This window comes from Vipera ursinii (genome assembly GCF_947247035.1).
Source record: "Vipera ursinii genome assembly, chromosome: 2".
NCBI lineage: Eukaryota > Metazoa > Chordata > Lepidosauria > Squamata > Viperidae > Vipera > Vipera ursinii.
The window spans coordinates 226000989-226016273 of NC_139513.1; positions in this window are offsets into that span (position 1 = coordinate 226000989).

Consider the following 15285-nt stretch of genomic DNA (forward strand, 5'->3'; position numbering starts at 1 on the left):
GAGTTAAAACAAGAAAATATCATACAGTCTTGGTTTCAATATACTCAATTGCAAACGAGGTGGAAGATAGATCAGAAAATTGGTATTACATTAACTGATGAAAATTTGGTAAAACAAATTAAAGATCAAAACCGAGTGCATATAAAGAGAATATATAATGCTTTATTAGAATTGGATTCTGAAACAGAATTAGTTAAAGATTGTATGATAAAATGGGCTCAAAATATTCAAGAATCAGTTTCATTGGATACATGGGAGGTAATTTGGGTTAGAAATGTGAAATTTACCCAGGCTCAAAATTTAAGAGAAAACTTTTATAAAATGTTTTATAGATGGCATTTGGATCCCAAAAAATTGTCCTGCATGTATCCTAACTTACAGCCCAAATGTTGGAGATGTGGTACTTTGGATGCTACCTATTATCATATATGGTGGACTTGTAGAAATGTTAAAGCTTTTTGGATTAAAATTTGGTGGAATATTCAAAAGATTTTTAAGAGAAAGATAAAATTTTCTCCACAATTGTTTTTATTGGGTATTGTTATAAATTGTGATACTAAAGAAACAAATTTGATGTTGAATTTGATAACAGTAGCAAGGCTCTTGGTAGGTCAATATTGGAAGAAAGATAGTTTGCCTACTATAGAAGATTGGTCACTTAAGGTGTCAAATTTGGCAGAAATGGCTAAGATTTCTGCTTATTTGAAGGATCATTCACAAGAAAGATACATTTCAGTCTGGAGAAGATGGATAGATTATATTCAAAACAAATATGGGACTAAAAAGTTTCATCTAGCTTATGAATGAATTATAGAATGATATTATTAATATTAGTATGTTTTTATGGTCTTTTTATTAGTTTTTATTATATTTTATTAGTATTGTTTAATAATATGGATATTATCTTGTTTTTATGTTCTTATTATTATGTTTACTTTTATTTTGTTTGTGTTCATGTTAAAGGGGAGTTAAAGTGCGTTAGGAACTTGGTTACATATATAGTTGATTAATGTTATTTAGATTTTGATTGTTATTTTTGTAACCCTGTATTCAGTTCTGGGAAGTGGGGGAGGGGGTGGTTTGAGGGTGGGTTTGTATTGTAACTTTTATAAAACCTTTTAATAAAAAAATATCATAACTGGACACTCAGACTATTTCTTCTAGTGTTTACTTTTTATTCAAAGGTACTGCTGATTCTGTTTTAAAGCATCTGCACGGAGAAATAACCCTCTAAATGTAAAAGGCTGCTCGTTGATATCAGTGGAGTATTTCATCCCCCTCTGCATAGAATACATTCAGGGAAATTAAAAGATGCCTCGCCCCCCCACTGTCACCATTTGAGTGTTGAAAAGAACTACCTAATCTCATTTTAAGTGGGTGTGTGTATATGTATGCATGTGTCAGATAACCTTCTATTTGGAAGGAAGCCAGGTCAACAGATGGCCGGCTGCTGAGTTTCACAGAGGAAATACTGACACCCTGTGGTCATAGTTCAATAACAACACAGGCACCGAAAAAAGATTTAAGAGGAATCCAAGCAAAGTGAGTCTATAGTAAGTTGTATTTCTGGTTGCAGACAGATCTAAGGAGGCAATCTATGAAGCAAAGAGGGGGCTGTGAACCCCCAAGACTTTGTGCTTCAGGATTCAGTCTCAGGGACTTCCAAATGGTCTTTTTTTTTAACATGGGGGAAACTTTTGAAACACATGATTGGGCTGAAATAATGTTCTGTTTTTAATTTTTTAGGTAAAGGTTCCCCCGCACATGCGTGGTAGTTGTTTCCAACTCTAGGGGCCAGTGCTCATCTCTGTTTCAAAGCCAAAGAGCCAGCGTTTGTCTGAGGACATTTCCGTGGTCATGTGGCCGGCATGACTAGACGCCAAAGGCGCACGGAACACTGTTACCTTCCTACCGGAGTGGTCCCTATTTTTCTACTTGCATTTTTACATGCTTTCGAACTGCTAGGTTGGCAGAAGCTGGGACGAGTAACAGGTGCTCACTTTGCTATGCGGCACTCGGGATTCGACCTGCCAAACTGCCGATCTTCTGATCGAAAGTTCAGTGTCCTAACCCACTGAGCCACCGCGTCCCTATTTTTAATTTTTTAATTAAATCTAAATGAAATCAAACATAGTTTTTATCTTGCCACCTAATTAATTAATCCATGTATGAGCAAAGTCCCCAGCAGGGCCACTGAAAGTATTGCCTTTGCTCTAAAAAAACAAAACACTGCTCATCCTTGCTAGGATGAGTTCTAATAAGCAGAATTTTCCAACATTAAAATACGTTGAGGCAGGATAGGAAACCTGATGTCCCCTTTGGATGGTTTGGATGATTCCTTCCATGATATCCACTGTTCATATCTGCTGGCTGACAGTAAATTGTGATCTAACTATCTGGAAGTTTGACAGAGTTACCTAACCTGGGCCAGAATTCTTAAATGTCATTGAGAATTGGGCAGCAAACATGTTTATGTTGCCCAAAGTTTCCATTGACAGCAAGATGGATGGCATAATAAATAAATAGATAGATAGATAGATAGATAGATAGATAGATAGATAGATAGATAGATGGATGGATGGATGTTGTGTTAGAACCATTGCAAATTACTTTTGCAGTGGTTCTAACCTTTGTGTTTTCCTAAATTACCCAAAGTTTATCAAGCAATGCCAGCTTACTTTGGTTTGTCAGTTGTTGTCTAAATTGGCCCTTGATAATACCTAGCTCAGTCGTGATGCACGTAGTGTTTCATTAAGATTATAGAGACTTTGGAAAGCTTCTGATATCCCAAAATGTCATATATTGAAGAATTTACTAAGATTGGTGGGTTGTAATGCACTGTTCTGAAATACATTCAAGCATAATAATAATAATAATAATAATAATAATAATAATAATAATAATAATAATAATAATAAGTTGGAAGGGACCTTGGAGGTCATCTAGTTCAACCCCCTGCTAAGGCAGGAAACCTTATACCAGGGGTGTCAAACTCAATTTCACTGAGGGCCGCATCAGCATTGCAGTTGCCCTTGGCGGGCCGGGTGGGTGTGGTCAACTGGGTGGGCGTGGCCAGCTCTACATCATTCACATCAAAGGTGCCTGGGGGGCCTTCCTTCCTAGAACAGAGTGGTAGGAAAATATTTGAGATGAGGGAGGGAGAAAAACAGGCAAGAAACGCAGCTGGGGAAGTGTCATCCTTCGTGAGGAATGAAGAAATGCACCATCACCTGGTAGTGGCCAGCAAATGGCCCTCGCCTACTTCACATATCCGGCTTGGTGGGCTCTGGGGGAGGGGATGCCATGAGCAGCATGAGAGTCGATGTTACCTGCACAATGCTGCCCAGCCCCCAGCCTGCCCGGTTTTGCCAGACAGCGGGGTGCTGTCCTCACAGTGCTGAGAGGCTGAGCCGGGTGGCATGAATCTGAAGAGAAGCACAACGCTGCCCAGGCCCTAGTCTGCCCAAAGTAGGCAGGGCCATGTGCTGGCCACTTCCAGGTGATGGTGCATTTCTTCATTCCTCACAAAGGGTGATACCTCCCTAGCATGCGCCCAGGGCGCAGTGCCGACGCAGCATGGGCCGGTCCCTCACTGTTTCCAGCTGGCCTTGTGGAGCTAAGACTGAATGTATTTCAGCATAGATGACCACCATGAAATTGTACATTGGCTTCCGGCTGGCCTGGGCCGGGGCCAAGGCAGTGGGGACCGTTCCCTCACTGTTTCCAGGGTGGCTTCGCGGGCCACATGAAACCACTTCGCGGGCCGCATCTGGCCCCCGGGCCTTGTGTTTGACATGTCTGCCCTATACCATTTCAGACAAATGGCTGTCCAGTCTCTTCTTAAAAACTTCCAGTGTTGGAGCATTCACCACTTCTGGAGGCAGGTTGTTCCACTGGTTAGTTGTTCTAACTGTCAGGAAGTTTCTCCTTAGTTCTAGGTTGCTTCCTTGACTAGTTTCCATCCATTGCTTCTTGTCCTGCTTTCACGTGCTTTGGAAAATAGCTTGGCTCCCTCTTCTTTGTGGCAGCCCCTGAGATATTGGAACACTGCTATCATGTCACCCCTCACCCTTCTCTTCATTAAACTACACATACCCAATTCCAGCAACCGTTCCCTATATGTTTTAGCCTCCAGTCCCCCAATCATCTTTGTTGCTCTTCTCTGTACCCTTTCTAGAGTCTCAACATCTTTTTTTACATCGTGGTGACCAAAACTGGATGTAGTATTCCAGGTGTGGCCTTACCAAAGCATTGTAAAGTGGTATTAGTACTTCACTTGATCTTGATTCTATCCCTCTGTTAATGCAGCCTAGCACTGTGTTGGCTTTTTTGGCAGCTGCAGCACACTGGTGGCTCATATTTAAGTGATTGTCCACTAGGACCCCGAGATCTCTCTCACAGTTACTACTATCGAGCAAGGTACCACCTATACTATACCTGTGCATTTGATTTTTCCTGCCTAAATGTAGAACCTTACTTTTTCACCATTGAATTTCATTTTGTTAGATAGTGCCCAGTGTTCAAGTCTGTCCAGATCCTCCTTTATCTTAAGCCTGTCTTCTGGAGTATTGGCTATTCCTGCCAGCTTGGTGTCATCTGCAAATTTGATGAGTTCCCCATCTATCCCCTCATCCAAATCGTTGATGAAGATGTTGAAGAGCACTGGGTCCAGAAGAGAGCCCTGGGGCACCCCACTACACACTTCCTTCAATGTAGATGCAGTTCCATTGAGGACCACACGCTGAGTACGGCCTGTCAGCCAGCTACGAATGCATCTGGTGGTGATGCTATCTAACCCACATTTTTCTATCTTATCAAGTAGGTTGTGATCTACTTTATCAAATGCCTTACTGAAGTCCAAGTAAATTATATCTACAGCATTCCTCTGGTCCACTAGTTTTGTCACTTGGTCAAAGAATGCAATAAGGTTTGTCTGTCATGATCTGTTTTTGACAAACCCATGTTGGCTTTTAGTGATAACTTTGTTCGCATCAAGGTGTTTGCTGATTTGTTGTTTGATTATCTTTTCCAGAATCTTCCCAGGTATTGAAGTCAGGCTGATAGGTCTGTAGTTTCCTGGATCTATTTTTTCCCCTTTTTTGAAGATGGGAACTACATCAGCTCTCTTCCAGTCCTCTGGTAGTTCCCCAGTGCTCCAGGATCTTTGAAAAATATAGTTCAGTGGTTCTGAGATCACGTCTGCCAGTTCCTTGAGAACCTTGGGGTGTAATCCATCTGGTCCTGGTGATTTGAACTCGTCTAGGCTGGACAGGTGCTCAATTACCATTTTCTTGCCTATCTTAACTTGAGTTTCTATTCTGTTTTTTATGGCACTGGTTTTGGTAGGTTGGACTCTTTTTTCCCTTTGTGTAAAGACAGATGCAAAAAACGAGTTAAATAGTTCTGCTTTCTTCCTGTTGCTTGTCACCTTCTTGCCACTTTCTCCCACTAATGGACCAATCATTTCCTTAACTTTTTTCTTGTTTCTTATATGTTGAAAGAAGCTTTCTTTTGTTATTTTTGACTTTGGTTGCAAGCCTTAGTTCATTTTGAGCCTTAGCTTCCCTCACTTCATCTTTGCAGGCACGGGCTGTTTGCTGATATTCTGCCTTAGTTATGTGCCCCTCTTTCCACTTCTTGTACTTGTCCTATTTATCTTTCAGTTTATCAGAGAGTTCTTTATGCAGCCATGCTGGTTTCTTTTGAAAGCTGTTATTTTTCTTCTTTGTTGGTATTGTGCTAGACTGGGCCTTTATTATCTCACTTTTCAAAATTTCCCAAGCTTCTTGAGTTGTTTTCCCCTTTAGGATTCTCATCCATGGAATTCTTCCGAAGGTCTCTCTAAGTTTATTGAAATTAGCTCTTTTAAAGTCCAAGACTCTGGTTTGGCTGTATTCTATTGCTTGTGCTTCCATAATGTTGAATTCCAATATTGCATGTTACTTTGATTTGAGACCAGCACCCTCATCTGAAGAAAGCAGCTTTGGGTTGCCCAGATTTGCTAATAGGACTATTTTCATTTTGAAAAGATAACATCAATCTTCAGTTAATAACATTACCTATATTTACTGTGGGTGGATAGTGCTACTGTTTTCGATAATTATAATGGATTTTTTTTTACATGAAAATCAAGAAAATGTATACTTGGTCTTCACAAATTATAATTGTGTGGTGTCAACATGGAACCCAGTGCTTTTGTTCTACAAAGAAGAAAAAAAGGAATAAACTATTACACTGAACACATTACATTGAGATTTTTTGTTGAACAAAAATTCTTTTCACTATATTGCTCATATTTCTTCTGACAATGAACTAATACATCTAACAATAGCACTGTGTATTGTTGATGAGAGGCTGACCACTGTTTCAATGTGTATAGTATCGTATAAACTGGATAATTGGCCATTCAGCCTAGGCCTCTAAACATGTGTATTGCTTCTTTTCTTATTGTTATGCTGCATTGTTGGTTTGAACTTTGGAAACAGGTCTATTTTTAAAAAAAACAAAACAAAACAGCTTTTTAGATTGACCACTTTCTTAAGAGATATCACTGTCATGGTTAACTCATGGTAACTTAATTTTTAATTATTTCCATTTCAAGTATTATGCAGAAGGGCTGATAGTTGACGCCACTGCTTTTTCCCACATTAATTCCCATTTATATATCTCAACTAAGTAAATCTCTTGTGGCATGCCTTCCTGCTCTTAAATTACATTTTTAGCTCCCACTAAATAGAGCAAAACAATGTGTAAAGATGTCAATCTGCCCATTGCTTATATTTTATTTAACTGACTCATAATTGGCCTATTTTTTATTTTTATTTTTAAAAACTTCTCTAGCATGGGGATTTTATACAGTAATTTCTCCCTTGTTATAACCTCTGTATCTCTTTGCTGCCATCTGTTGGTAATCTAGTTTTTTGCAGTTAGATCTGGCAGCCTTTTCTGTGGTTTTTTGAACCATTCAGTCTTAGAAATTCTTTTTCTAAGATGGCAAGATATTCCTTAAAAGTTTTCCACTTGTTTATTTTATTTTATTAGATTTGTGAGCTCACTGTTGTCCAAAGAATAATCTTCTTTGTCTACAATTGAACACACACTGTGAAGCTGAATTATATAGAGTGAGGAAACCACAGCCTTCATATTCATATTATAGGTAATAATTTCACAAGATTAAAGGCAAGCAAAGTAGGATATCACACTCTTACTTAGGAATTTTAATTTTTTTAAGTATCCCGTTAGGACAGGTATTAACTTTATATCAAGGCTCAAAACCACTTTGTGAATAAAATTGAAGCAATCATTTTTGGAATTCTGAAAAGATGTAAATGTAGACCATATATATTTGTGGAAATGGTTAGTCATTGCAATTACCTAAGCGCTGGATTAAGGGAGAAGAAATGACCATAAACAGAAGTACCAAGAAACTGCAGAAATATTTTCAACTATATCCATTTTTATTGCAAAACATTTGTTACAGAAATGTCAAAAGTTCTACTGCAGCAACTGTCAAGTTCTTTTTTTTATAATATATCTAATATACAGCCTAAAAGTGCATTGTGAATCCAGTAGAACTTTAAAAGGACAATTCTTCTAGATATTTATTTTCCTTTTAAACAATTTGGAATTACATTTTAATTGTTTTTATTTATATGAGTGTAATAGAACTGAAAATAAAAATCCTGCTAATAGATCACCTTTAACTTTTAGGGTAAATTGTAAAAACCTTTTCAGTTAGCAGAAAAACGTGCTTCATTTTAAATAGTTGTAGAGGTCAAAGACGTATATCCCTTTATTACCTCATAATCATTTTCTCTCACACACACATATTCCACTCTTTTACTATTATTGTTTAAATTTAAAATAAAATAAAATATATTCATTTTGCAACTGTTCCCATCTCTCGTACAAATATGTAGGTTGCAATCTAGGCATGCTTACTTGGCAGTGAGTATCACTGAGCTCCATAGTACAGATGTACTATGTACTCTCATCTGTACACTGAGTACAGATAGTCCTCGACTTACAACAGTTCATTTAGTGACCATTTGAAGTTCCAACGGCACTGAAAAAAATAACATGACTGTTCTTCACACCTACCCTTGCAGTATATTCAAGGTCATGTGATCAAAATGCAGTCATACTTATGACGGTTGCAGTGTCCCTGGGTCATGTGATCACTTTTTGTGACCTTTTGATAAGCAAAACCAATGGGGAAGCCAGATTCACTTAACAACTGGGTTACTAACTTAACAACTGCAGTAATTCACTGAACAACTGTGGCAGGAAAGATTGTAAAATGGGGCAAAACTCACTTAAATGACTCAGTCAGCAACAGAAACTTTCGTAAGTCAAGGACTACCTGTAGAAATATGTGGGAGATCTACTGGTAAAAGAATAAGAATTCTTTCCAACCTGATGCCCCAGGGTAAGAATGGATTAATTGAATAGATTAATTTAATTAACAATTTAACAGAAAATTAATAGCCCTGGGATATCCAGGTCCGGGATAGTCAAATATAACAGATAAGTGTAAGTTTAAGATGTGTGGAACTGAACTCCCAGAATTTCCCAGTCAACACTCTGGGGAATTCTGGGAGTCCAACACCAACATCTTAAAGTTGCTGTGGTTGAGAAATACTATAATAGGTTATCTCATTTGTTACCTGTGCTAATTTGCAGTGGAGTCTATGCCTATTCTCTGAGAAATCCTGAGTGGAATTTTCAACCATGTAGGTACAGGATTCTCAAATTGCCTAGTTATTAGCCATAATTTAAAAGACAACACAAAGGAAGGTCAAATCAGAAGGAATTTGTAGCTCTACTGAGACCCATCTACATGACTGTCCATGGACCTGTAGATCAGGGCATTAAAGACAATGACCTTCTTCAGGTTCACATCTTAAAGAGAACGTCTCTACTTAGAGAAATAATGGGCAGCTTCTCTAAGTGGGCTTTCCTCTTTATGGTTTGGACTGGAAGCAATTAAAGTAAGGAACAAGGATCTAAGGATCCTTGTTAGAAAGAAGGCTAACGGTCTAACAAGCTCCTGCAAGTTCCCTACAGGTTGAAATATCTGTAAGTGTGCCATTTATGGAAGCAACAGTCTTCTCTTTTTTTCTATGCGGAGTTTTGGAAGTGTCCCCTTTTTTGTGAAAGCATGGCAGTCTGTATCTTTGTTTTCATAATATCATCAAAAGTAACTCTCACGCTGGACAGAGATTGATTTTCAGAATGCTAATAAGATAAAACAATGTCACAGGACTCAAACACATTACATATTTTAGAAACAAATCATTTGGTATAGTAATTCCTAAGGCAGAGGTCTGTGACGGGGTAAGTTAATACTCGCCTACACAACATATTGTCTTGTGCATGCCCCACCTGAAATTAGGATGTGGATTGTCAGGGGAAAAAAATATTATAAATAGGTATGAACTTGAGTTTGAAACTTTGCATTATTTCTTGGAGTAGCCTAATAGGCTGTAATGTTTTGGAGCTTTCTGTCCTTTCAGTTAAAATCTAGTTCAGAATAGAGTAGATTAACGTTTATATAAGTAACCATAGGAAAATATGTAACACTTTCTAGAATGGGACTGTCTGTGTAAATATGCTGTTCTTTACATTTGTTTTTAAATATCACGTGAACCGCAGATTTGTGCATTCTTATTCTCATACAGCTCCTAATATCTTCACAATTAAAATCCCAGAACACATAAAAAATGTTCTTATTTTCATATTTGAAATTTGACACTTGACAATATGCACTATTTTTTTTAACAATTTGGGTTAATTCCTAATAAAAGTTTTATTCATTTTTCCTTCTGTCACACTACTAAACTACTAATATTTAAAGAGACATTCTGGATTTTATTTTCAGTCCAACTTCTGGAAAGTGTTCCCATCCCCTGACATTTAATGAGGCGTCCTTAAAGCACCTGATTTGAAGATTGCCTCCTTGAAATTATTTTAAACATTTCACTGGCAAAACTCTATACAGCCAAACCCCTTTTCCTGCAATCTTATTCAAAGTTGTTTTTGTCTTTGGAGCATATATTTTAGGATTGGCCAGTAAAGCTCTGAGCAATACAGTTCTTATCTGTTAACATAAGTGCTGCCTTACAAAGGGGCACATATTTCATTTCTACACTTATCAAGATTGCATAATCAAAAATATTCATTTGCCTCTTGTCCTGCAGCCATCGTGTGTCCTAAGCCACCTTAAACCCTGAGAAAGAACCTATTTTATATGCAAACATTTATCTTCCTCAAAACTTAAAAGTTGTATGAAAGATTCGTATCAGTGATTTTGCATTATGGATTTATGGGTTTTATTTTGTTACTGGTAATTGTTACAATTTCAGTAATTTACTGCTTGTTGCTACTTGATTACAGGCATATGCTAAAACAAACAATGAAGTACCTTGTCTGCAAAATATATAATTATTTCAATCATAAATGCTGTAGGTTTAAGACCCTACTGTTCTATAAGTCATTTTATATAATACTAAAGTGCTATTAAAATCAGTTTCATTAAAATGAACATATTGGGAGAGAATGTAAAAGTCCAAAATTGTTATTTCATTCTAACTTGATTCATTGTTACAAGCAGGCAATATTGAAATGTTGAACCCCATAATAGTCCAAAATAATTAGTGAAACAATGCATGCATTTTCATAGGCACAAAATCAGACTGTAATTTAAGGAAGAAGAAATTATTTCAACCATTATCACATTAGTATTGTGAAAAAAGTATGTGCTATAATTCACTACCTAGGACAGGTGATATATCCAACTATAGAACAGCGTCACTTGAACTGGAAATAACAGAATGGATTACTACGGTATAAGAAAGTATTTCAAAAATACTGTACACTGCTTCCTCAATTGCACAGCATATGTAAACAAACAGCTAACTCAACAGAGTTTTAAATATTACTTTAAAGAGGTTATTCTTTTTACCTTTTGCATGACTTTCTAGGTTTATTCTTTCACATTATCATGACACACCTATCATAGCTATTGGTGGCTCATTAAGGATATATGCCAACTCAAAGACTAGCCTTCTCTAACCTGACACTTTTCAGATGTTTTGGGATTCTAACTGCCAAGAATCCCAGTCAGAAGTCCCAACACATTTGCAAGATCCAGGCTAGAAAAACTATGCCAGAATTGATAGTGTAGTTCTGCCAATAAATAAATAAATAAAAATGGAAAGCTAACAGCAATGACAACAGACTCTGATTTCTTGCCCAATAACTGTTAATACATTGGAAAGGTAGGTAGCCGACCATATTGTTCAGTGGGCTTTATTTCCTATTGTTGAACATTGTACTGCATGTGCTGTATAAAGATATGACTTTACACTGCAGTGATAAACAGCCTTTGACTTGAGGGCCTCAAAATCTGGTTTTTTTGTTTTTGTACATGATTGTTACAAACCAACATCAGTTTCAGGTAGGAAACATATGAAAACTCTTGTGCGAGGCCTAAATTAAGTACAACACAATGAAAAACATTTGAAAAAGAACGTGAAGGGAAATCCCAAAATGCCACTTCCTAAACCCAGATCTGGCCCTGTATGTGTTGTGGCTTTCAAAGCCACCTGTCTAATGATAAGAATGGCATTTGACTTGCTAAAGGTTGTCCTCCCTGATTACAGTGTTAAATCCAAAAGTTTATCTAGTACAATCACATTACAGTAACCCATTATGTAAAAAACAACATTGGACTGTTTTGTGGTGTCTCTTGTTCAATTTGTAAATGTAGCCCTCTTGTTATTCTGAATGCTTTCATTAGCATTTATTCAGACATTATTATGATGGTATAAAAATAAATACACTAAGTTGAACTGAATTCGTCTTGAAATTTTGTCCTTCCTATTCCATGGCTATACAGATTAGTAATTTATATTTTATACATAACATTTCAGATTATAAATTAAAACATTGCATGGTTTCTTGCTTCTGCTTTAGGGGCTAATACAGCATACTATAAAGATATTCAGAGCACACATTCTGAAACACAGGAAGTATTCAAGTGAGTATCAAAAGAGCCATCAGGGTTTTAGAGAAAATGGGATCATTCACATCACTAGTTTCACTATTCAATGTAATGCATTTATCTTGATATAAGTACAATCTTTTTAAAAATGAAGATAAGGGTACATCTGTTTTCATGCTCTATTTTTAGCAGGAAAATACTTTATTTGCTTACTTATTCTTGAGTTAGCAGCATCAACTATGCAGAAATGAGCATTTTACTGTTCGATTATTGCTGTTTGATAGCATATGGAAGTATTTCCAATTTTGCCCGTCAAAAGTGCACCTTCTAGCTTAATAATGCTGTATTCTAAGCTCCATACAGCATCTCAATTTATGAGTATCTTAACAGAAAACATATTCTCAACTATTAATTGATCCTGTATATACTTTTTCAATAAAGAAGACAGGAGATCAAATGACATAATATCCATGATCAGTCCTGGTGATTAAAGTGGAATGCTAAAGTGTGCTTTATAAATTATACAAAGAATACAATTCTTGTCATATGTATAAACTGTAAGTTCAATGGGATATGATTTTAAAATAGGTATAATTTCTAAGAATTATCTTTGTAGTTCCAATGATATTTTAGATTCCTACCTTCTTGTTCCTGTGTGCAAGGAATATTTTTATTAGTAACTTTTAAAAAAACTGCCATACTAAACAATGTTTCTTTTTCTGTGATTTTAACAGCAGGTCACCTGTGGTAATTCATGAAAAATGCACATTCAAATACACTTTTCTTAACCAAAGCCACAATATATGCCTTTGCATTTGTTTACAAGTTTGCAGTTATTTCAAAATAGGTTCCATTCCTGGGAAGCATGTAGAAGTGAATCTTAAGATTGTGCTTTTGCAGAAACGGCTATTTTTGTGTTAAAAAGTATAAATGCTGGCACTCCTGCCAGAATTTGGCTTTTCTCACACTAGGAATAGGGATATCAGGAGTCCTATTTGTTAATTTGTTTTGAAGCTAGTGCCCATATATTATCATTACCTAGGTATGCTTAATGTAGATCAGTATGTTGTCATGGAAGACAAACGGGAAAATTCAAAGGATGATTTGAATTGTTTTATTGAATCCATTTAGGAGTTCTTTTACACAATCAGCTCAAATGAAATTGAATAATTCAGTAGTTTAAAAGAATAACATTGATCTAGTCTGGGCTTATGTCCAAAGCAGAAATGGGCAAAAATAGCAATACATTCTGACTTATTTAAAATAGGCCTATTTCATCTGAAGTCATTGAAATATTGTTTGAATGAATTATCTTTATATACCCTATTAAAAACTATATTAGATTATTTCATATCTCACAAAATCTGGAATGATTGTGATAGTATGAAAAAAGGCATTAGTAGTGGATTAAAAAAACAACCCTGCTTAGACACCATTTTGTGTATGGAAAATCTGGCTTCGGTAGAGACATCTGAAATCCCACATGAGACAGGATACACGTTTGAAAAAGAATGGCTAATGACTAAAACATCTACTTCCACACCATAGTTCTTTCCTGTAGAAAAGTTTTTTTCTAACACACACACACACACACACACACACACACACACACACCAAAGCTCTAATAAAAGTGTGCATTGTGCAGTTATTTACAACACTGAATTAAAGTTGGGTCTTAGAAGCAGTTTAGGAAATAAACCTAATAAGTGTATCCTGCTTGCCATGTATCCAGATATGTTGGATATATCCAGGCATATATCTTGATCTTTGATAAATTATTTTTATGGAAAAGCACATATTAAAAATGTCTTGGCAAACTATAGAATAATAACTGAGATAATAAGGAAGATAAAGAGTAGCATGCAGGTCAGTTAAGTGGGGCAAATTGCATTACATTTTATAATTGAAATCAATGTACAGCTGTGTTCAAAAAGATCTGTGGCTGTGTCTTGTTCCCAGCTACTATTAGATTAATTAGGATCTTGGAAACTTTCAGAGTTCTGCGTTTATTCTGGTGCCTTCCAAAGTTCTGGAGAACATCCAGAATCCTTAATCCTTGCCAAGCTTTGTGTGGTTATTAGAAGCCTTAACTCAAAACAATGGAGAGTATCCTTGCTCTATTTTGCTTTGGAAGACTGCTTACATAATTAGATTTAGTCTGAATGCTTAAAATTGGAAAAAGGAATTTAAATATCCAATTCAAAATAATTCTTAAAATGTTTTCTAAAATATCACCGAAGTGAGTGATACATAAATTGAATCTCTATAACTATGCCATCTGCCTATTATCCTCTAGAAGCCATGCTTAATTCTTGCACCCAGGAGGGTTATTGCAAACATTATTGAGGAGTAGACCTGAGGACAGTGAGACTTTCACATTCCACCCTTACATGGTATAAAATCCCTTCTCTTTGCCATTCTAGACAATGGAAGCATACTTAAAGGAATGGCTTTTGAAACAGTCTTAATTTCATTTAGGCTAACTAACCAGTCAGTCCTTTAATACTGTAAGAGAAGATCATCATTCAATATCTCCAGCAATAAATGGTGGAACAATTAGAAGAGCAATGCAGTGATTAAAAGAAATGCAAATATGCCCAATGGAATCCAAATACTTGAAAAAAAAAGATAGAAATATTGTATAGAACAGTAAGAATATGATGTTGCCTCTGGACTGTTTTGATCCTCTTGTGTAACATTTTAAGGAGGCTCCATGAAATTCTTTCTAAACTAATAGATGTAATTACAAAAATAAGTATTTACTATTCCACTTAATTACAATCTTCCTGAGCTTGGTCAGCTGTGCGAAAAAGCCTGTTTAATACAGGAACCACATGGTAATGTATTACATATATTTCCCCCTTTCCCTCATGCTGCTATATAAAAGGCATCTTTTTACTTCCCTTCTTGAAAATATATTTGTGGCACTACAAGTTGTCAGTACAAAAAAAGAAATGTGAACCATAAGAGTGAAAAAAGGGAATTGATAGGTCTGTCTTCTATAGTGTAATTTCAAAGATACTGCTTCACAGGTTATCACAAATGTACTGATGTAAACAACAACAGAATCATAATTAAAACACCACTTTAGATGCATGTTATTTTGCTTCTTTTTTTAAAAAAATCTATTTCTATTTTGAAAGGCAGATTTCTCAAACTATTTACCCATTTATGCACGATGTCATAAAGCTTTTTAAAAATAATGTCTTTAAAATCTTCCCTCACACCCATCCCACCCCCTATTAAGTGCAAATGCCAACTGGATCAAGAGGCAGAATCTT